This window comes from Babylonia areolata, chromosome 2, assembly GCF_041734735.1.
Source record: "Babylonia areolata isolate BAREFJ2019XMU chromosome 2, ASM4173473v1, whole genome shotgun sequence".
NCBI lineage: Eukaryota > Metazoa > Mollusca > Gastropoda > Neogastropoda > Buccinidae > Babylonia > Babylonia areolata.
In genome coordinates, this window is record NC_134877.1 from 46,671,804 (window position 1) to 46,695,578 (window position 23,775).

General features: G+C 38.9%; 1 pseudogene across 1 annotated transcript; it reads left to right on the forward strand.

The window, feature by feature from the left end:
* The first annotated feature begins 137 nt into the window (after nt 1-137).
* Nucleotides 138-19,717, forward strand: LOC143277592 (26S proteasome non-ATPase regulatory subunit 11A-like; annotated as a pseudogene). The gene is made up of 13 exons (XR_013053763.1): nt 138-253; nt 6,007-6,108; nt 6,759-6,886; nt 9,065-9,093; nt 9,310-9,388; nt 10,040-10,154; nt 10,596-10,670; nt 11,215-11,358; nt 12,352-12,479; nt 12,854-13,002; nt 13,454-13,481; nt 13,639-13,648; nt 17,298-19,717. The product of XR_013053763.1 is annotated as a 26S proteasome non-ATPase regulatory subunit 11A-like (transcript).
* The last annotated feature ends 4,058 nt before the right edge of the window (nt 19,718-23,775 follow it).

Genomic DNA, 23,775 nt, shown 5'->3' on the forward strand with positions numbered 1-23,775 from the left:
TACTCAATCATATTTTGATTCAAATAAAGGTAACGTCCCAATATAACATTATCACAAATAAATTGTACTCGAAACAAAATATTTATGTTTCAACTTTTTTTTCCCGAAAAGACAAAAGTTTCACCGTCTGATGACGTCACACGGCGAGAGCGGCTGGACAACAATATGGCGGCGACCGACGTTTTACTTCAGCAAGCGGTTGATCTGAGGAAAACCAACACGATACACGCCTCAGAGATCTTAACGAAGATAGGTAATGTCCCAATTCAAACATTGATCCGTTTTCTCACAGATATATAGCAATCAGTAGTGTCTGTTTCTTGAACGGAAATGCTGGTTTGAAAACGGCTTTGTCACGCCTTGGCCATGCAGACCAATGCCGAAAAAATGCGAATTTTCCTGTTTCAGGCAAGGTGTAAACAAAGAAAATATGCTTATAATTGAACTAGTGCTGATTATCACAAACGACCTTGTTTCGGGAAGAGAATAAAGCCTTTACTATAAAATCCTTTCGGTTGTACTTTGTCTCCAGTTCCATTTACAGAGAATCGATTGTTTTGATTCCACAATGACAGTGATTGATGCCAAGTAATTTCTACGCAGTATCAGTGATAGACACCAAAAGAGGGTGAGGCTTATAAAGTTGGTTATAAACGTGCGTATTGATCAGGATTGCCACTTTACAAAAGGAAATGTTTTAAAAAATAATTTTGGTGATGGAATCCAACCAGTTTCACGATGGGCATGCATTCCAGTTTTCACAAACGTGTAACAATAGTAAATATACTTAATATTAGTAATCCGTCACTGCAGACTTTTTAGACACACTTTCATAATGAATAAAAGATGAGGAAAAGTTAATTTAGTAGCATTTATATAATAAAAATAATAAAGATAATAAAAAATAAAAAAGCATCAACTGTTCAAAAGCAAAATCTGTTCCCACTGTTTAGTTAAACTTAAGTCGCTTGTAACTGAGCAAACTTGAGTTTGCCAGAAGATTTTTTTTTAATTACCAAAAGGGTTTTTTTGTAGGTTTTGGGTTGTGTTTTTTTTGTTTTGTTTTTTTACAGGCCACTGTCAGGAACTAGACTGAATGTAGATGAACATCATGAAGCATCTTGTTTATGAACATTTATATAAAGAACTCGGCTTCCATTATCAAATAAGCAAGACTAAAGTCTTGTCAAAGAAAGTCTTAACACATGAAGCTTGTACATTTATGCAGTATGAGTTGTTATATAGTAGTGGTAAGGAGAGACTGAGCAGTCATTTGCACACTTAGTTTTCTTCCTTCATTCATTAATTTAAACCTTGTTCTTTGACCTGTTGATACAATGTTATGAATATAATGATAAGATTCTAGTGATCAGCTCAAAGGTTGACCAGTGAAAATCATCAGTGACCAAGTACGTAAAACTTAAAGTACTATTTTATTTTGTAAGTGTAAAACATATTTTTCAAAAGCAACGATATTTTTTTTAATGTTTTGTTTGTCCTCATTTGGTTGTCATTAGGTTTATATTGAAAGAATGAAAAGTCAGAGGATGACTTCCCTGTTTCCAGTCTGCTAGTAATATCCATGAAAACAAATTAATTACAAACTGGATATAATGAGTAATGACCATGATTGATCATACCCCCCTGAAAAAAACACTGTACAGAATTAGAAGTTCCCATCATCATGGCCTGGCTTCGCTGACGAAGATCTAGGAAGGGCGTTGTCCACGTCTGATGCAGGCACGCTCATGGCTGACAAGGCCAATGCGGGAAAAGCAGAGTCAGCCGCAGCGGTTGCAAGGGAAAGTCTGGTCTGGGTTCGCGGCTGCAGCGTCGTGGTTCTTCCTCCTTCTGCGTTTGTCTCAAGGCTGGCCCTGCGGTTGTTTTCGAAGGAGGAGACAGCTTGGTGGATGGTGCGTCGCCAGGTCTCTCGATCAGCGGCTACTGCGGACCACTGGCGATGGTCAATGTGACAGGCACCGAGAGCTTTCTTCAAGGAGTCTTTGTATCTCTTCTTGGGTGCTCCTCTGTCACGGTGGCCAGTGGACAGTTCGCCATACAGCGCGATCTTGGGCAGGCGGTGGTCCTCCATCCTGGACACGTGCCCTGCCCAACGTAGCTGGGTCTTTAGCAGCACTGCCTCGATGCTGATAGTCTCTGCCTGCTCCAGGACCTCGACATTTGTGATGTAGTCACTCCAGTGGATGCTGAGGATGGTGCGAAGGCAGCGCTGGTGAAAGCGATCAAGCAGTCGTATGTGGTGCCGGTAGGTGACCCAGGTTTCGGAGCCATACAACAGGGTGGGCAGTACAACAGCTCTGTACACGCTGATCTTTGTGTCTTTCTTCAGGTGTTTGTTGTTCCACACTCTCTTGTACAGCCTGCCGAATGCGCTGTTTGCCTTTGCAAGTCTGTTGTCGATCTCCTTGTCGATCTTGGCGTCAGACGAGATGGTGCAGCCTAGGTAGCTGAACTGGTGGACCGACTTCAGCTCTGTCTCACCGATGTTGATGTGAGGAGCGTGGAATTCTTCCTGTGGGGCAGGCTGGTGGAGAACTTCCGTCTTTTTCAGACTGACTTCTAGGCCGAAGAGCTGCGCAGCCTCTGCGAAGCAGGACGTTATACGCTGCAGGGCCGCTTCTGTATGGGCGACGAGGGCAGCATCGTCGGCAAACAGAAGCTCTCTGATGAGTTGCTGCAGTGTCTTGGTGTGGGCCTGTAGCCGCCTCAGGTTGAATAGGCTGCCATCAGTGCGGTATCTGATGAAGATACCGTCGTCGTCGCCAAGATCTTCAGTGGCCTGTTGGAGCATCATGCTGAAGAAGATCGTGAAGAGGGTCGGCGCGAGGACACAACCCTTGTTTCACTCCATTTCCAATTGGGAAGGGCTCCGAAAGGTCGTTGCTGTGTCTGACCTGTCCACGCTGTTCCTCATGTAGTTGGATGACCATGCTGAGGAATTTTGGGGGGCATCCTAGACGTTTCATGATCTCCCACAGACCTTTTCTGCTCACGGTGTCGAAAGCTTTCGTGAGATCGACGAATGTCGCATACAGTCCTTTGTTCTGTTCCCGACATTTTCTTGTAGCTGTCTGAGAACGAAGACCATGTCAGTGGTGCCTCTGTTGGCTCTAAAGCCACACTGACTCTCTGGGAGATGTTCTTCGGCGATAGTAGGCACCAGCCGATTTAGGAGGACTCTGGCGAGGATCTTGCCTGCGATGGAGAGCAGAGTTATCCCCCTGTAGTTGGAGCAGTCCGACTTTTCTCCCTTGTTTTTATACAGGGTGATGATGACTGCGTCACGGAGGTCCTGTGGTAGTTTGCCTTGCTCCCAGCAGCAGACAAAGAGGTTGTGGAGTTTGGAGTGTAGTGCTGGGCCTCCATTCTTCCACGCCTCCGGCGGAATTCCGTCAACCCCTGCTGCCTTGCCACATTTCAGCTGTTCAATGGCCTTGACAGTCTCTTCTAGGGTTGGTAGCTCGTCCAGTTGTAATTTCACTGGCTGTTGTGGGATGCGGAGAATTGCCGAGTCTTGAACCGTGCGGTTGGCGCTGAAGAGGGCCTGGAAATGTTCCGACCACCTGTTCAGGATCGACGTCTTGTCTGTGAAGAGCGCCTGGCCATCTGCGCTGCGCAAAGGACTCTGGACCTGGTATGAGGGACCGTACACCGCCTTCAAGGCTTCGTATAAGCCCCGGTAGTCACCAGTGTCTGCACAAAGCTGAGCCCTCTCTGCCAGGTTGGTCCACCACCCATTTTGAATCTCACGAAGCTTGCGCTGGAGGTTGCTGCATATGAGCCGGAAGGTTGCTTTCTTCACCGGACAAGACAGTTGTGCAAGGTGAGCCTGGTGGGCTGATCTCTTCTTCGCCAGCAATTCTTGGATCTCCTGGTTGTTTTCGTCAAACCAGTCCTTGTTCTTTTTCGACGAGAACCCTAGGACTTCTTCAGAGGACTGCAGGATGGCTGATTTCAGCTGTGCCCATAGTGCTTCTGGAGAGGGGTCTGTGGGGCAACTGGGGTCTTCAAGTTTGTCCTGAAGCTTCGCCTGGAATTCAGCTTTCACTTCAGCTGACTGAAAGTTGCCGACCTGGAATTTCTTCCTAGGAGCTCCTCCTTTCTTTGGTTTGGGCTTGAAGTGGAGCCTGAGCTTGCTGCGGACGAGGCGGTGGTCAGTATGACACTCCGCGCTGGGCATCACTCGGGTGTGTAGGACGTCTCGTACGTCTCTCTGGCGCATCAGGATGTAATCAATGAGGTGCCAATGTTTGGACCGAGGATGCATCCACGTTGTCTTCAGGCTGTCCTTCTGCTGGAAAATGGTGTTGGTGATGGTAAACTGCTGCTCTGCACAGAACTCGAGAAGAAGGCACCCATTGTCGTTGCAATTACCAACGCCATGCTTGCCAAGGACTCCTTTCCAGGCTTCTGAATCTTGGCCAACTCTGGCATTGAAGTCGCCAAGGATGATGACCTTGTCGTCAGCAGGGGTGTTCTGAACGAGGTTGCGCAGATCAGTGTAAAACTTGACCTTTTCTGTGGGGTCCGCTTGGAGGGTTGGAGCGTACACGCTGAACAGAGTGGCATGCTGTTTGTTCCGTAGTGGGAGGCGCATGGACATAATTCGGTCTGAGTGTCCTGTTGGCAGGTTTTCAAGCTTGGAGGCAATGGTGCTCCTGACCATAAAGCCTACGCCATAAAGGCGTCTCTCGGTCTCTGGCTTGCCTGACCAGTAGAGGGTGTACCCAGCGCCGTGTTCCTGGAGGCTGCCTTTCCCTGCAAAGCGGACTTCGCTGACGGCAGCAATGTCAATGTTCAGTCTCTGAAGTTCGTGTGCGACTAGAGCGGAACGCCTTTCTGGGTGGTTGCTGTCTGCAGAGTCACGCATGGTTCGGATGTTCCAGCATGCTACCTTTAGTCCTTTTGCACCTAATTGTGAGGCAGGTGCCGGCCTTTTCTTCTCTATTGTTGTTCGACCGCGTTTGGAGATGCCCGTTGACCGCGGCTAGCCAACTGGGGGGTATGGAGATGAGCATTTGTTTGGACCACCTTTTCTAGGCCCCTCTCCGTGTGAAAGTAACACATTGCTTGCTTTTTAATTAAATGATAAACAGTATCATTAATGTGTTACAATAAGCTGTGACTACTACAAACTTAATGCAGCAACTGCAAGAGCTGTATTTAGAAATGGGTAAAATGTTTATGTTTGAATTTCAGATGAAGTACTTCTGTAGTATTAATTTATTTTTCCATTATTTATTTATTACTGTTATTTATAGTATTATATTCTAATACTTGTTTGTCAAGTTTGCAAATGAACAGCTTTCCACATAAAAGGACAGGTATTATTAAAGATAAGCAACCACACACCACCGTTAATCCATCCCCTATTTAGTAGTAAAACAACACACAAGTCATAAAAGATAGCTGTGTCCACAGTTATGTTTTTTTAAATAGCGTTAGTGAACAAAACATGTTTTTTTGTGAAACAATGTGCAACTCAGTATTATAAATAGATATTGTCAGCAGTTACTAAGTATCGCACTAGGTCTTTGCCAAAAACAACTGTTGCAACTATATGATTATGTTTGTTTTTTGTTGTTGATGTTGTTTTAGAATATTGAATTTATTCAACACACACACTTATATTCTTGTTTTATGTTTTGTTTAGAATATTTATTTATTGAGGACACAGAAATGATCAATGCTTTTTGTGTAAAGATTTACAAAAGTTCCAGTCTTACGTTAAAATCATTCAGTTCTTTTAACTTCCTATACTGTGCATGCAAATATTTCCTTTTAAGAAAGAAAAAAATTATTGAACAAAAACAGCAAGTACTCAACTAGTCAACATCCATTCATGGTTGCATTTGGTTACATATAAATTATTTGTCCCAAAACGTGCTAGAATACAGTAGGATTACATTGGGCACATTGAAGTTTTGGAGCTTATGTTATTGTTACATTATTGTTATTGAAACAGTGAGTATTCTTTTTCTTCAGTGAAACAAGAAGTGAGGACTTTGGATGATGAGGCGATCAGAGTCAAAGAGCAGGCCATCCTGGAGATTGGCAATCTGTTTGCAGAAACCAAGCAAGCAACTGGTGAGTTCTCTCCGAACAAATTAAAAAAATTGAAAGCGACATTATGATTCCAAACCAGTTGAAATGGGTTGGTTTTTTGTTCCTTTTTTTTTTTTTTTTTTTTTTTTTTTTTTTTTTTTTTTTTTGTGTGTGTGTGTTTTCTTTTTTCTTTTTTTTCTTTTTCTTTTTTTGGTGGGTTTTCTTCTTTTTTTCTTTCTTTTTTTTCTTTTTTTTTTTGTGGGTTGTTGTTTTTTAATGGTCAAGGATATCAGAATGGTGTTGTACACTATAGTTGTAGTGCAATGTCAGTGAAGAGTGATGGTGTGTGTGCCTGTGTTGAGACGGAGATATTCATTTTACTCAAAATTAGTTAGCTAAGAAATAAGTTTAACGCTCAAACTGTGTGACATAATAACAGAACTTGAAATCCAAGCATAACCTTTCGCACCACAAAGTTTATCTTTCAGAACATAAATTAAACATAGCAGTTGTGACATCTGCGTAAACATGTAATAGGCTTGAGTTTTGAATTGTTGATTTGAGCGTTTTGCACTCATTCAGGTGCAGTGTTGAACTGTCATTTTTATTTGCGTGTGTGTTTGCACGCACACATTGAACATAGTGATGTGTCTGTGGGTCACTGGGTCCATGCTTGAATTGTTGTCCCACAGAGCTGGCTGGGCTGATCAAATTTGTGCGCCATTCCTGGGCATGGTGAGCAAGGCCAAGGCTGCCAAGCTGGTGCGGTCCCTGGTGGACATGTTTCTGGACATGGAGGCCGGCACTGGAAAAGAGGTAGGTCAGATGTAAATGAAGTACATTCAAACATAGGTATTGAGTGATTGACAGATTATCAATGCTCAAGTTCAGTAGTTTGATGATGGGCTGAAAATTCTGTGCATGGTTGTGCAAGTACGTTTGGTCCCCTCAGTTTGTTCTTTTTCTGTTTGAGTGTGTGTATAAACACTGTTTAAGTGTGTGTTAGATAAGATTTTGTAGGTTGGTTGATTAATGCTTGCGTTATATATTCTTCAGGTATTGTATGCTGTGATTGCCTTTTATTGACTCACTTGTGTAAGCAAAATGAGTCTATGTGTTAACCCAGTGTTCGGTTGTCTTTGTGTGTGTCTGTGTGTCCGTGGTAAACTTTAACATTGATATTTTCTCAGCAAATACTTTGTCAGTTTACACCAAATTAGGCATAAAAATAGGAAAAATTCAATTCTTTCCAGTCATCTTGTTTAAAACAATATTGCACCTCTGGGATGGGCACAAATTTTTTTTTAATGAAGCCTAATTATATCCAAACTGCATTTACTGTTATATTTATATATTTTTTGTATTCTCTAAACTTGGCACTTTGATATTCTGACCAACAACAAGAGCAGTCATTATTATCATTTTTTGTTCAAACAGGAACTTCTTTTGCTAAGCTGGAAGTTTTATTTATTTTGCAAACGTTTTGGTGCAGATAGTAAAAAAGGGAAATTACTCTGTAATTAATGCCAGGGGACTTAATTTGCTTTAAACTGATCTTTCTCATCTTAAACATTACAATTTGAAATTATACTCAATACATAAAAAGCTTGTGTGTTTACTCTCAGTGTACAGGGCTTTCACTATGTTCATTCGCCCAAGTGGTCTTTTTCGGAAAATACTAAAATCAGTACGACGAGTGACTTTACAGATCTGTTGGCTGAGCCTGAAGGTCATGGCAAAAATCAATTGCGTACACATATTTATACACATCAAAGCGTGTGCTCATATTCTTCGTGAACACAACGACGCCATTTTGTTTCAAGTTGTTGACCTGCCCTTTCAATCCTATATTCAATGGACAATACACGATAACATGTGAGGGAAAGTTGGAGAAGGAGAACCATACATATTTTATTCAGAGAAAAGATCTGTGAACGCTGATCACTTACTGGATTATGCCCAAACTGCCATAAAAAAATATACACAGTACAGTCAGAATTCACAGTTAAAAATTGTAAAAAACACGTGGTTATACTTGAAAAGGATCCCGATGAAACAAAAAAATTTCCCGTCTTGACTTTTATCAAAATGAGAGGTCCTTTTCACTTCTTGCGGACGTTTAGAAGTACTTTACTTGGCTTCTACATGTTATTAGTTTAAACAAAACTATAAAGTTTCGTATCAACTTTAAAAACTATAAAACTAGAATGAACCTAAAAGAGAATTGAATCTACCGTGTCGTACTACATCCCGGCGGGTTGTAACTAACATATGTTTAACAATCTATCTAGCTCTAGTGAAAAGGCTAAATGTTGCAGTGTGGATTGTGGCGATAGCATTAAAAAGAATTTTTTTATTTGCCCTTAAAAGATTTCTGGATGCCAAGATACACCAGAATAACTTTGATTTAATCAGAGTTCTCACTGCGAATACCGCAAGTTGATTTATTCGCCCTTTAAAAAAGTATGTTCAAATGTTAATTTTAGAACGACAGTTAAGGAGCCAGATGTGTAATGGTAAGGCAGTTTCTTCTCACCCGAACACGCGGGAGTTCGAATCTGGTTAGGACTCTCTTTTTTTTCTTTTCTTTTCTTTTTTTTAAACACGAAGCTTTATAATAACCAATACGAACCATATTAAGATTAGGGATATTTTTGATTTTTTGAAGCTTATCACAAGTTGAGGCTTGCCTCTTTTTGTTTTATTTTGTTTCAGTTTTTTTTTAAGTGGTACCGTCAAAAAAAACATATGCTTTACACAAAAACAGCAAATTATTGTAAAAGTGTTGTTTTATGTTCATTTGATTCTTTGAATAAATACTTTAATGCATGACATAATAAATGGTGCAGACATGACATGCAAGATTGTTATAAGCGCTGTATTTGCTATGAAATGGTCTGCTATAAATGAAGTAGGACATCATATAAGTTATATCTGCATTAGTCTTTTTTGCGATTGACTTGTGTTAAAGAAGTGGCAGTGCTTGGGCAAAGATGAGAACGGTCTTTATTACGCCAGGCTCTGAGTGTAAGCATACTTTGGGTGTATTGGTTATTGCCTTAGGAAATTTAGTTTAAATCTGGAAAGTATGTGTTTTGACGGATTGTTAGTCTGAGTAGAATCTCTCCTCTCTCTCTCTCTCTCTCTCTCTCTCTCCCTCTCTCTCTCTCTCTCTCTCCCTCTCTGTTCCATATAAAGTTTTCAAACAGAACATGACTGAAACTATATTCTTGTTGTTTTCAGGCCAGGCTCATTTCTCTGTATTTCGACACACAGAACTACCAGGAAGCTTTGGCTCCTGGGTAAGATTTCTTTTACATCAGTAAAGAAGGACAATATATTTATTACTCAAAATATGGGATGGATATTCTAAGTTGGGTGGTGTTTGGGTTTGTTTTGGTCTTTTTTGGTTTTTTTTTGTTGTTGTTGTTCTCTGTTTTTTGTGTTTGTTTGGGGTTTTTTAAGTGTGTGTTTTTTTGGTGGTTGCTGTTTTTTTAAGTGCTTGCAACAAATTCACCCCCTAAAAACAGAACAGTTGTGAATGTTGAAGGCAGCAATCATATATACATATATTATAATATATATATCTATATATATATTTGTGTGTGTGTGTAGAGTCTCTGGTCAGTTTAAAACAAATGTGATACGAATGGAACTATGGGTATAGGTCATACTTAATACTTGATCATTAATGTTATTGCCCATTTTTTAAGTGACTTTAACAAAGAAAGGAAGGCAGGTATTGTGGCAGAAGTGAGGTTTATAACCCCACATTATGATGATGGTCATATTTGTTATACATCTACACTGGTACAGTGTTTTGAAGACAGAATCATAGGGACTTCTCTCTTTTTTTTTTTGGAGTTATACAAAATTATGATAGACAAAATTGTAGGGTTTTTTTTGTTATTTGTTTTTTTTAATGAGTTATAGAGAATTATAATGTTGACCTAAATTACTCTCGTATTTGCAGGTTCCACATTACTGCGAGAGCTGAAGAAGCTGGATGACAAAGCTTTGCTTGTTGAAGCTGCAGTTGCTGGAAAGCAAAGTGTATCATGCTCTGGGAAACTCTACCCAAAAGCAAGGTGAGTGTACATCTCCTGGGTAAAGTGCGAGTAGAATGAGAAGGGATTGTTGAGGTGGGGAAGACACTTTTTCTTCTTTTCCCCTGCCCCCATCCCCCCCCAAGCCTCGTCTTTCTTTTTTCTTTCTTTCATCCTTCTCCCTATGTTTTATTTGTCTCTTTTCTTTTAACTTTTCTCTCTTCCATTTCTCTGTCTTAGTATCTATTTTTATCGCTCCGCTATATGATATCTCAGTACTTGTGTCTTTTTTTTTTTCCTCTTTTCTTCTGTTCATCCTAGTGCTTCTTTATTAAGAATCATTTAATGTTTTGCAGTAGTAAATCAAAAATAAACAACTTTTTTTTAATATTTTAACGTTGGAAAGCAAGTTTTTAAAACACATTGTGCATGTTTGTACACGATGTGGTGATGTGTTTTGTTCATTTCACAGAGCGCATTAAACATCTGGCCAGAACACAGCTAATTGGATCATTTTCCACCAAACTCCAGGGCCTCTCTGGACATTCAGTCAGGTCAGTTGGTGTGTATGGTTTTTTGGGGGGATGAGTGTGTGTTTGAGGGGGGGTGGGTGGGGGGGGGATGTGTTGGATATTTATTAAACAAAATTGTCAACACCATCAAAAATTCTCTTTCTCTATCTCTCTCTGATTTGGGACAGTGTATTTTGTCTCTATATTTGATTTGTTTTGGAAACAATAAGGCAATGATATGATGCAATACAAATTGTTTTGATGTCTGAGCTTATCAGAAAGTTTAATTTATATTAAATGGGATATTTGCACAACTTTCCACTGTCCTAATGTGTGTAATTGCTTTCAAACTGGCAGTTTCCTTATTTTCCTATGTTCTACAAATGATGCTTTGTAGTTTATTCAGAATGGTTTTACCATATTTGGAAATGTAGATGTGTGTTACCCAAAGTATGAAGTATGTGCTTCTTTCCTTTCAAACAAAAAATTGGTTCCCCTAGGAAGCCTGTGTTCATATTATTGTATTTTTAAACTTTTGTTTCGAAGATTTATCTGTGATTGTGATACATATTTATTTCTTTTCCACACAGGTGTTTACATGCAGCAGATGAGAAAGATTTCAAAACCGCCTATTCATATTTCTACGAGGCCTTTGAAGGCTATTGTTTATAGACAGCCCCAAGGCCCATGACTGCTCTCAAGTACATGCTATTGAGCAAGATCATGCTCAATGTGTGAGGTTTTCCAAGCATGACTGTTCTCTTTCTTTTCCCACAACATGCATGCACAGATTCAGGCACAGACGTTTATGCCCTTGTCTTTGATTTACTTGCACTCTCCCAAACTACAGATGCGCACAAATATGCATACACATGTAATGTTTATATTGTATTATTGTTCTGACAGTTTTGTTTATCTTTCCTACCTCCATGCGCTCTTTCTGTCCTTTATCTCCTTCCACAAGCACTCAAAGATACAGATCAATTCTTTAGACAGGACTATCAGTATCGTATTTCAAGAGGCGTCATACGTTCAGTCAAATCCATATACGCTACACACATATGCCAAGCAGGTGCCTGATCAGCAGCATAACCTAAGCGTTAGTCACGGCCTTGAGAACATTAAAATATTTAATAAATAAATAAATAAAATAAATAATATGTAAAAGATAAATAGTAAATAAAAAATAAAGACAGGACTATGAATCATTAACCTTACCCTTGGTTCATGGTGCATGGACCAATTTTTGTCTTAACAAATACATTTTAAATTCCATTTTTGTATTTAATCAGCTCAAGATTTTGTGTATTGCCTCAGATTATTTATGCCGACTTGTTTTTGCCATATTTTTATATTCTGTTAATTGATAAGTGAATAAAACATCTTGCACAAATAGCAAAACTCTTATTCTGATTTTGCAGGGTAAGGCAGTATTTCAACACAAAAATGGTACACTGTATGCTTTAATCTCTCTTTTCAAACTGGACCTTCAGTCATAGTCAGTTTTGATGCCATGTTTCATGAGGCAGCCTTTGGATTTTGTATACCACCAAAAAAACGTGTGGGTTCCATAAACCCACTTAGGGATAAGTTGGTGAAGTAATAAGCACAATGGAGATTAAGGAGGAGGAAAGATTTTGTGGTTTGTTGTAACCTATGCAGCGCTACAATGCATGAGTTATGGGTCAGTAACATGATAGTATACTGACATGGAATGTACCTTACAGAGCTGACGGAGAGTGCCAAGCCATTGTCGTGGCAAGCTGGCTGCTGAAGTACACGGGACCTGAGGTGGAGGCCATAAGAGCATTGCCCAGGCAGCACACCAAACGTTTACCAAGTGACATTCCAGAAAGTAAACAAGTTTTTCCCTCTTTACACTGACTTTTCTTGAATAGTATATATGCAAAGCAGGGTTGATGACTTGTCCTCTGGAAGATACAGTATTGTAAACATTGAATAATTATTGAGAGAAAAAATCTGTACATGAATATTTTTTGTCTCATACTAATTTTCACATGCACTTCCTCTCCCACTGAAAGTGCAAACATGTAAAAGGTTGCAGTGTCAGGAGATGAGCTTTTCAATCTTTCTGTTATGGGGGTATACGTTTGGATATTACAGAAATCCAGTTTTACAAGGTCTGTAATCGATCTTAATAGATCAGTGAATTCATGATAAGTGTGATAATGCATCATTCTGTTTGGACGACGTTGGTGGACATACAAGAGCCAGCTGGTGAAGACCCCATTGTGAAAGATCACCTCCAAAAACCTTGGTACGACAACTTGCTGGAACAGAAACTTGTGCCGCATCATTGAGCCCTTCTCTAAGGTCCCAGGATCTCAGCATGTTGCCAACTCATCAAGTTCCAAATGGTTAATTTTCTTTATCTTGTTTTTCTTCTTTCATTGTCTTATGTGTAAGTGGTTGCTTTTGTAAGTTTGGTCAATAATCCATCTAGAAGAAACTGAACAAAAAAGCTAATATAGAGGTGATTAAAAGACTTTTTTTAAACTGTGAAGACTACCATTAGGAATGATCAAGGTCAAATCATTCCTGTGCCTAATTTCCGTTATTGCCTTGTTTGATTTACTATAACATTGTTCAGAAAAGCAGTTGAAATCTGGAATTTCTAACATTCTGAAAGGACTTGACTGCAGCGAAAGGGGATCACTTTGAAGCAACCTTATGTTCTAGAACAGGATATTTTTCATGCTAGGTACACCTTTGAATATTGTTGCTCAAGGTGAAGATTTTTGGTTACAATAGTCGACAATTTCTGTTGAGACTGGCCTGTTTTATTTGATATAAAATGTGGTCTGTCAGGATGCACTTAAGTGTCCCTAGTGTTGTCGTGAGAGAACCACCATGGTATTTATCCAAGCTTGAGACATGGACTGATAGAATAATGAATGATTAATATGGTTTTGCAAGGACATGCTATCTAAAGTCTGCTGCTTATTTTGAGGACATGTTGGAAAAAAAAAAGCTTTGTCCCGTGATCTGACAAGAAGTTTCATGGTGAGTATAATGTTCCAAGTTTCTGTTAATTCAGCTGGGACACTTCAGCCCATGAAAATACGACATTGATGTGGAAAGGAAAATACTTCTATTCCCTCATAGTCCCAGCACAGCCATCCTTAGGGAGATAAACAGGATGCTATGAGACCATTTTGTATGAAGGAGACCTTGCACTGTTGATAAGCCGCTCCATTATTATTCTTCTTTATCTGTTCTAAATCTGACAAACCGTTAATTGATTAGTCTCACAGCCAGACCAAGTGAGCTAACCTATGTTGTAGAGACCTCCATCACATCAGACAGTGCAGTACACCGAGATTTCAGCGTAAATTGACTTATCTGACATGGAATAAGGTGAGGAGGAAAAAGCAAAACGGACTTCACTGTCAGCAGCACACAAGTTGAATACCCATTGTTTATGACAATGATGTTGATGAAGATCATTCTAGGTTTGAGGCCAAGTGACATTGTGAAATCTAACTTCTCTTCACAAATAAGTTCCACAGTGTTGTGTGGTTCCAGACTTCCCATTTAACCTGTTGCACACTCAGCTTGAGTAGGAGGAAAGTGATTATTTGGTATAGAAAATACGAAAAACTAGCGTATGAAGTGCACAGGTACAGGAGTCAAGATGGCTGCGGAAAAAGAGGGCGATAACCAGCGGGGACAAAGGGGTGGATACTACTTCCGGGAGGTTATCGGCCGTAGTTTTGTCTGCTCCGAATAGGCGGATTTGTAGTTTGCACAGGACAGGAATGTCAGAACCCTGCCGGAGTTGCAAGTTGGGTCACGGTAAGTATGGTATTTAACGTAATTTTAGATGGAAAATTTCTTATCAGTCCATGAAACCATCCTCATTCATGGTAGTTTTCGTTAGCAGACATCTTACTGTTAGTGCATTAAATTTTAATAATAAAGAAAATAAATAAAAAAATAAAACACTTTAAATTACACATACATAACCGTGGTCCACTAGTGCAGCCTCCGGCAGGGTCTGATTCTGTCCTGTCGACAACGCAAGCAACAAGTTGTCTCTGCAGTTAATATTTATCTAGCAGCAGGTGAAATTCTTCTTTTTTTTCTTTTTTTTTAAGATTATTGAAAAAAAGTTTGTGCTTATTAGTATAAACGAATGCTGATCTCTATACATTCACACTATGCTACCAGCAACCTTTAAAAAAAATATAGACAGCAATTATTCGTTTGAAGAATTTTTTTTTTTTTTTTTTTTTTTAGATATATTTCATATGTCCGTATGATCTGTAAGATTTAAACCCTTGGTGCCTATATGACGAGATAACTCGTCGTGGACAAGCATGTACGCTTCGTGCCACAATGACGCAGATTACTCGTCATCGAAAATTTTCTGACTTTTTCCTACTTTGATTTCAGTTCGTTGACAAAAATGCTGGTAGCTTTTGCTTGGGGAATCTTTATAGCTAGAAGAAACACCTCTGCGTTATAAAGCAGTCCTTTATTTGAACGTTTTGGTTGGTTACTGGCCGCAGTCTTTGCCTGGCTCCTCTCCTCGCTCGCTCAACAAAATGTCAGACTGACTCTGTGCTCAAGACATGCGATTGTGGCGAACCAAATCAACCAAGATTACTTTCTTTAGCTGTGCTCAGAAAGAATTGAAGCATAAATTCGAAGGAGAAGACAGTGGTGAACATTTATAGGACAATTTGATAGAAAATAAAGGGAGCAATCAAGAGAGTGGCCAAGATATGACTATCAGTGAGTGATGCCAGCTGTTCAGCTCTAGCAGATGACAGAAGTCACCGAATTTTTAGCAGGCCACGGTGTGGGCTATTTTCTTGGCACTCAGCCGACGCAGTCTGATGAGAAACTGGATAAAGTGACCATGTGAGAGGGGTGGTGAAGAGGAGGGGGGTGGAGACTGAGGGAGCGTGGCCTCACGTCCATAGTATCACTTGCAGAAGTCAGTGCATTATGTATCTATTTCTTTTTCAGTTTTTTTCTATTGTGGTTGTTCTAGTATGATTTTGTCTGTGCAGGTATCCATTTGTCCAGAAAATATGATATTTTAGTGCAAATTACTTGACTAATGTTTGTAATGAACAAGTTGAAAATGAGACAAAAAACAAAACACTGATTTCAAAACAACACGTCACTAAAAATATATAAAATGGGGGAAAACATCATGTGTTTTGTATTCTTTATTCATTTCCCTTTCAGAAAATATATTACTTTTATTAGTCTCTCCAATAACAAAGAGCACAGAATTTTTTTAAACTTTATACCCGTTTTTTGTGGAAAAAACCTGGAAAATAGATTTCACTCGAATCTTATTTTCCTGGCAGCAAAAGGGTTAACATCAAATTTTTCTTTTTTTTTCTTTTTTTTTTCTTTTTCTTTTTTTTTTTTTTTACTGGACAGATACATGCACAAATGCACATCACTATTCTCTTTCTCTCTGACAGACACACACACACTACCATGACTTTTTAATTAAAAAGTCACATTCAGCGGTTTTTTCGTGTTGTTGTTTTTTTGTTTTTTTCTTTCTTACCCTTTTTTTTTTTCTTTTTTTTTTTAATCGTCTTATCAAGTTGCAGGAATGATAATGTTCTGGAAAATAATAAAAAACTTTTGTGAAATGATTAGTGTTATGTAAATAAATGTGAAACCCCTACTTTAGAATATATCTATTGATTAATTTCATTTCCACAAACAGCTACTTAACATACTTATCATTAATTCCATCATGAAAATAAGAAAAAAACGATCATTGCTTCAGTTAGATTTGAAACGAGGTGTGGCAGTATGGGGTATTTCCAGTGATCAAGCACTTTCGTGCACTCATTTATGAAAATACCCCATTAAATGTTTATTCGATGATATAATCAACAGTGTGATTGTTAAAATCAAACGAACTCAAAGGTTTCAGAACCGACCAAGATCGTTGTTGAAGTTTGGCTCAGCTTCTACTGCCATTTGATTTCGGCATCTGAATGATGCACAGCCACTCTTTCGACTCTGAGCTTGTCTGCACCAGTAATACCACGTGGAAGTTGCTGTCCACCTTTCGAAAGGGAAATTAAGAAAGCTTCTCTTTAATATCCGTAATTACTAAGTAATTTATTACCAATTTTGAGAAATTATAAGTTTAAAATCGGGCCAAAATCGTTTTTTACCCGCTATATCCGCAATATGTGGTTTTGCAAGCCGAACCTAATAATTCGCCAGAAAGATGAGTTCAGACAGACACAGCTGTACTGAAAATAGCTCTGTAGATTAAATGGGACAGGCAAGCCGGAGCGAGAAAAGAGAGGCACAAAAAACCAGTTCACGTGATCTGGTGTTGGAGCAGTTGGTCACACCGTGCAAAGAAGCCTTTCAACTAACCTCAATTTTTTACTCTTTTATTCAACAGTTAAAAACAAAAGCAGGATTGGAAAGAGGAGAAAGTGAACTTTATTTCCATTTGAAACATATCTTTATTTCTTAATCATCACTTAAGTTACAGGCTTGGGGAGGAAAATGGGCAAAATCGAATATTTTTTTAGTCTTAGCTTCAGTTTAACAATTGAGACTGCCAGTACCTAATTACACTCTGTTTTATAACACTTTATATACTTGTCTTCAAGATCAGAAATCAATGTGCTAATTGTTGGTATGTCTGTCACAGGTATTCTGGACCAAGGGGCTGGTGTCCTGATCATTTTCGAAGAAGCCGTCGTCGACAAAACCTATGAAAAATGCTTTGGAGACGATACACAGCATGGGCAAAGTGGTAGACGCCTTGTATGCCAAAGCCAAGAAGTTAACATAGCGTTGGTGTACTGAATAATCACCCCCAAGTGTCCCCTTTCATTTTACCCCCCTCTCTTTTGCACACCCACCACTACAACAAAGGATTCTCCACTTTTGAGCCATCTTACAGCAGCATACTTTCTGTTGTTATTGCTAGCATGAAGATTTTTTTTACCCCCCCTTTCTCTCTCCCCCTTCATTTCCAGTCAGGGTCCTTTGGATTCCAAATATAAGTTAAAAAAAGCAAGACCTCAACCTGAAAAAATTTCATGTACCAGGGATTGCTAATTTCAGAAATGTTTGTTTACATACCACCACAAGCCATGACAAGCACTGGTACTGCATAATCACTGTCATGAACTTTGAATTGAAGCAGCAAAATCCATTGGTGGTGGGGTTTGGGTTTTTATTATGTTTGCTGTCAGAAACAGCATTGGTAGTTTGATATACTATTGGATCTTTTTTTCTTTTCCTTTTTTTTCCTCTGTGTGTATGGTTGGCAGGTTGTGTGCACGTATTTGTGGTTCATTTTAGGTTGATGTAACTATTATAGACATTCTGGAATCAGAAAAGTTTCACAAGTCATACAAAAGACAAAGGATGGATTATGTATAAAGCATTTGTGTGTTTTAAAATGGTTCTTGTAAATTTCATGTTTCATAATAGAGTGTAATTGTTCTTTTCGGTTGGTTTGGTTTGGTTGTTTTTTTTTGTTGTTGTTTTGTTTTTTTATTCTTATGTGTGTTTTTTTCCCCACTTTATGAGATAGATTGTATTCAAATATAAAATAATTTGTTTGTAACATTTGTTTCTGCTTTCAGCAGATGTTAAAATCAGCTTGCACATCCTTTTTTTTTTTTTTTTTTTTTTTTTTTTTTTTTTTTTTTTTCTCTCTCCCTCTCTCTCTCTTTCTCTGTCACAGTTCATTACAAAATCAGAAGGGAAGAAGATTATCTTGTTTTCTCTTTGTTATGCAGTTTGACAGTACCCTGCGCTGTATTAAACTTGTAGTGAGTTTCTTCCCCTTTACTGTATTTCTTGCTTTGTATGAAAACATGCTGCAGACAAATGAAACGGTCTTGTTGGTGTATGTGCTGGTGAATGAGAGAGGGAAAAAAAGAGTTTTGTATGTGAACAATTTTGAGTGTAAAGTCTTATTGACGTGTGTTGATTCGGTTGTTTGAACTAACATTCAAACTGATGTTTGCTGTTGTTATTTTGTATACAAATTGTCACAATGGATGGACTGCTGCAAGTTATTAGAATTTGAAATCATAACTGCAGGAGCATATGGATGGTTTCAGGATTTGCATAGTACACATTAAAAAAAAATCAGTAAATAACCAGATACACTCTTAAGAATTTTTTGGTATTTTCCTCATCAAAGCAAATTCTTGGAAGGCCTGTAGTTTGGAAAAAATAAGAGATTAAAATGGGATTAAAAAAAAGTTTTAAAATCCCCTTTTTGAGCCATCCTGGAAGAAACATATAATAGAAATTTGTACTTCATGAGCTCTCCATTAATAATGCCTGAGTGGAATATTATGGAAATTGGAGAAAAATGGATGTGCACTAGTTATTTCATACCATGGTTATAACAATATTGATGGTTGTAAAGAATACACAGTACTGTTTGAACATTTCCTTGCGCTAGATCTGGGGAAATTGGATACATGAAAACAGTTGTTTGCTGAAGTATTTCTTTTCAAATATGTTTCTCATCAGTGACTTTAATGTCTTAATCTTTTTAGGAGTGATGTACATATCAACATGAAGCTATTTTTCTTTTTCTATTGATACACAAGATTGGAGGCAGTTTATTTGATTTTCATATTGTTTTTATTTATTTTGTCTTCAGAGGAAGGGGGCTTTTTTTTTGTTTTCTTTTCTTTTTTAAGCCTGACTTACGTTTGCAGCTATATCAAATACGGGTGAGATTCTTTTGCCCCTTAACCTTGGTCATTTGTGACAAGTCATCGCTTCTTTCCCCCTTTCTTTTTTTTTTCTGAGACAGTGTGTTTTGTGAATAGCGTTTTAAATTCTTTTAGTTTGTTTTTGGCAGATATATTCTTATATTCTCTGGCCATTAGCTGTCTGCGTTTTGTTAATGCTGACTCTCTGGCACCCTTTTTTTTCTTTTTTTAGATCAGTCTTTCATAAACCTTACATTTCAATCATTATTTGTCTCACACAGAGACTTGTCTATTCCCTGCTTAATGCACTGTTCTTACCTGGTGGTTTTTTATACTGTAGGTTTGTCCTTACGCTGACTTAAACAGTGTAAATGATAGGTTAATGTCCATTCACATGGTTATCTTTATGAAATGAGTCGTTAAGCCCTTTGGTGAAGTCCCCTTTCTACAAACTTTATCGTGGGAAAATGTCTCTGATCACACGCACTTTGCACACACACACACACACACGCTCATTCATTCATACATACTGTACCACTCAATAATCAGCGCAGAAAATTATGGAAGCATAGAATATGAGACAAAAAAAATCATTCAATTTTTGGTGGATATGGCCACTGTTTTCTTGAATAAACATACGAGGGGACATTAATGATGTGAATGAAAAATATGTTGATTATGTCTTATAGTAGTTTCCTTTTATTCTTTTTTTTTTCTCGCAGTACTAATAATACATTATCACAAGGATCTTGCATACTGCTTTAACTTTTTATTTTTGTATCTCAGCATCATTGGATTCATTCATTATGAACCATTTAATTGGCTGTAAATTGTTTGTCTTTGGTTTTACTTTCAGGTTAGGAATAGTTACTTAGATACTCTGATTATGTGTAAATATTAATGGGGACTGTGTTTGCATAAATGCCTCGGGTGTAAATGAAATAATTGCTGGTACCTTCGCATACTATGATATTGCTGACCAGTTGGTCTGTATCCCTTTTTGAGCATTCTGTCAGTGGCCTCTCTGATGGAATAAAACAAAATTCACGCCATTTTTGTTTTGACTGCTGTATCTGATCTCTCTCTTTCTCTCTCTGTATATCTTTCTGCCTGTCCTGCATTTTTGAGCAAGTAAACACAATTTTATATTTTTTTGGTGTGTGGGAATTGATATAGGAGCGGGAAGACAAAAAAAAAGTGAACAGAAAAGGAACTTTCAAATCTCATTCTTGGATTCAAAATTGGAACTCACATGTAACATGTTGTTTCACCTACATTTCTGCAAGGGGGTTTTTACGTGCATCACCATTTTTTGCCCATAATTTAGACAGCTGTACTCACATTTATGGACTGTTGCTTGCTCAGTTAGTTTCCATAATGCACTCAACACTAAAATTTCCAAGATAATTCTTGTATTTGGCATATTTGCACTTGCACAGGAAAGGGATTAAGATGCAAGAAGGTCTGCACATATTTTGACGTGTGCGAAAATCTCCAGAAACCCAGTGGCGCAAGCAAGGGGATTCACTGAACTTTAGACAGAGCGTCAGTATGGGAACCAAACACTCCTAACTTCTTTGCTATCACTCATCGTTGTTCAAACTGTTAATGAGGGAATATTGCTTTTGAGAGTGTGTACGAAGTACAGAAAACAATGTCAACAATATGGCAAGAACTTCACAAAGTATGGAGTCTTCTTAGTAATTGCTTTATCACCTCTTGCCTTGTGTGTTTTCTGCAGGATGGGTTTTTTGTTGTTTTTTTCTTCTTTTTGTTGCTGTTGTTGTTTACCTCTTGGTAATAATCCTTTACTATTTAAGATCATTTGTCAGAGGTGATGAATACATCTCATCACTTGAAACAGTCAATTTTGCAGTTGTGGAGAAATGCAAGTAACAAAGAGATGTCATGATCAGCATGGTTTCCACATGCAACATGTAGCTGCACAGTGACCTTGTATAACATTTCACTGTACTGATAATCTATACACAGAGCAACATCTACACAGCAGACTGCTACATTGCACATAAAAACAAATTCTACCCACAGGTTCACATCAGCTCTCCAGTCCGGCTACCCATTGTATTTACTGGGTCTCAGACCCAAACACCAGAACACTGAGTAACATATATTCTGTACTTCACGAAAGGAAACAAGTGCCAAGGAGTAAATGCTCATGTCCATTCAAAGCCAGTCTTCAGTGGTGAGTCTTAAAGGTCCCATAGCCCTTTTAACAGCCACTGGGGCAGTGAATTCATATCCACTTTTTTGGGCTCAGCAAAGGAAGTCGGTACAATCTTCTTCCACCGTTCTAACTTTCCCTAACCGATGCGACGGTACCAATTCACGTCTGGGAGAGTGAGGAAAAATCGGAATAAAGTGCCTTTCCCATGGTCACAAATTCATGCAGAAACACTGGATCAGAAGTCCAACCCCTGATTCTGCCATGGCGCATCATATGATGGATCTTTAACCCGTGAAAATCGGCCAGGACAGATTATATTCAGAGGGTGTCGGTCCACTAATAAGGTACTTAGGACTTGGTGAAAACGATTGGGTGGGAATGGAGGGATTAGGCTACGATCACACCAGCAGGTCGAAAATTGTGAGCACGTCATTTGTGCGTTCGATCCCGCCATGTTTGCCGGCGCTAAGGGTTCACACTGGCCTCCTGCCAGCTTTGTGTGTGTGTGTGTGTGTGTCGTGCACACAAAAGACACGGGTAGGTGGAAGTCTTCAATGATGCTAGCAGCGTGAATTCCAGTATTAGTCTCTTTCGTCCGGAAAGCGCCTTTGCAAACAGAAACTGGCTGTGTTTGACTGAAGTGAGCTTGCCGCATGTGTGAAGCTGACGGCAGCTGGCTGTCAGCAACAAGTGTGAACTTCAAAGACATACAATAAACAGTCCATTCCGTAAACTTCAAAAAAAATTTCTTCTCCCTTTTTTTTTTCCAATTCAACTATAAACTTCCGCCTCTTGACTTTGAAAGTCATCTTGATCTGGATTGCACACATACTGAACAACTTGTTCTCATACAGGTGGACAACTGAGTCAAGAAGGCAGCACATAAATTAAACATTCAGACTCTACTTCGGTGATCGGGTTTTGTTGTTGTGTGTGTGTGTGTATGTATGTGAGTTTAATCACCCTGACTGATTTTTCTGACGTCTACGTAAATCTTTGTGTCATCTGCAGATAATTTTCCAAGTAGGCTACTTTGCAATGAAACATTCATTCATAAGACACATAGAAATCCATCTTAAATTCGTGGAAATTGAGTGTTTCTTGATCTTGCCACTCGGTTATACGGAAGAAAAATTTTTTAAAAATCGTTTCGTCTTAAAAATCTATGGTTTATGATATGACAATCTTAAAATCTCATCTCAACACTTTAGTCAGGCTGTTGTTTCACCCTAAAGAGACAGTTGTTTTGTAAGCGCATGCTGCTTGTCCCGGCAAACAAAATAAACTGCACAACAGACAGACCCTCAATGACATCTCCACCTGCTACCCCTCCACTTTCTTTGGACAATATGGCCTCAAAAGCAATGTCCGTTTTCACCTTCTATTTCAGCCGACCGAAATAAACGATCATATACGCACTGCAAACCCTCACAGTACCGCATTTCCAGAATGTATCCGAGTGTTGGTTTCTGTGGTCGGGATCTCTTGGTGTTTTCCTAGTTGTTTTCTCACTGTTCACCAACTGCCTTAAAACTGAAACAAATGGGGCCAGATTTGAAGTTAGAAAAGGTGCCACATCAACGGAGTGCATGAGAGCAGCCCCGGGGCATGGAATATTCCTGAGGCCTCAGAATTTGATAGAATGTTGATGATGACGATGTTGCCGGGAGTTCCTTAGTTTGGAACGACGTGACAACGGTGTACTCTCGTCTTCCTGTCATAATGATGATTATTATTCCGGCGTCGGTTCACCAGGCCCGCCTGGCTCAGGAAATTTGAGCAACACGCACACCCATTTCAAGAAGACGCATCATGAAGGGGGTGGTACCAGACTGACTGTACGTGTGATCCCAGTCTTCCCATCTAAGCCCATAGCACACACACAAAAAAGTATGAAAATGACTAATGCTGTTGTGAAGACTTTATTGCTTGTGAAAGAATCACAGCATTGTGCTTCAGGAACCGTTTTCTGGAGATGGACAATTTTGAAGTTAAAAGAAGATGATTTCCTGAAGCGGCACAATGATGTGATTCTTCCACAAGCAATAAAGTCTTCACAATAGCATGAGTCATTTCCATACTCTTTAAATTGAAGCACTTAACAAAGGAAGCCAGGTAAAGGGAAATACATAAAATTAATTAAACCTGACAGCCATAAATAAAACGTGAGGCGCTCCCACGAAGGACACATTAAGGATCATTTTAATGATTTTGAGATATTTGCATAATCAAAAACTAGAGAAATAAAACTTCAT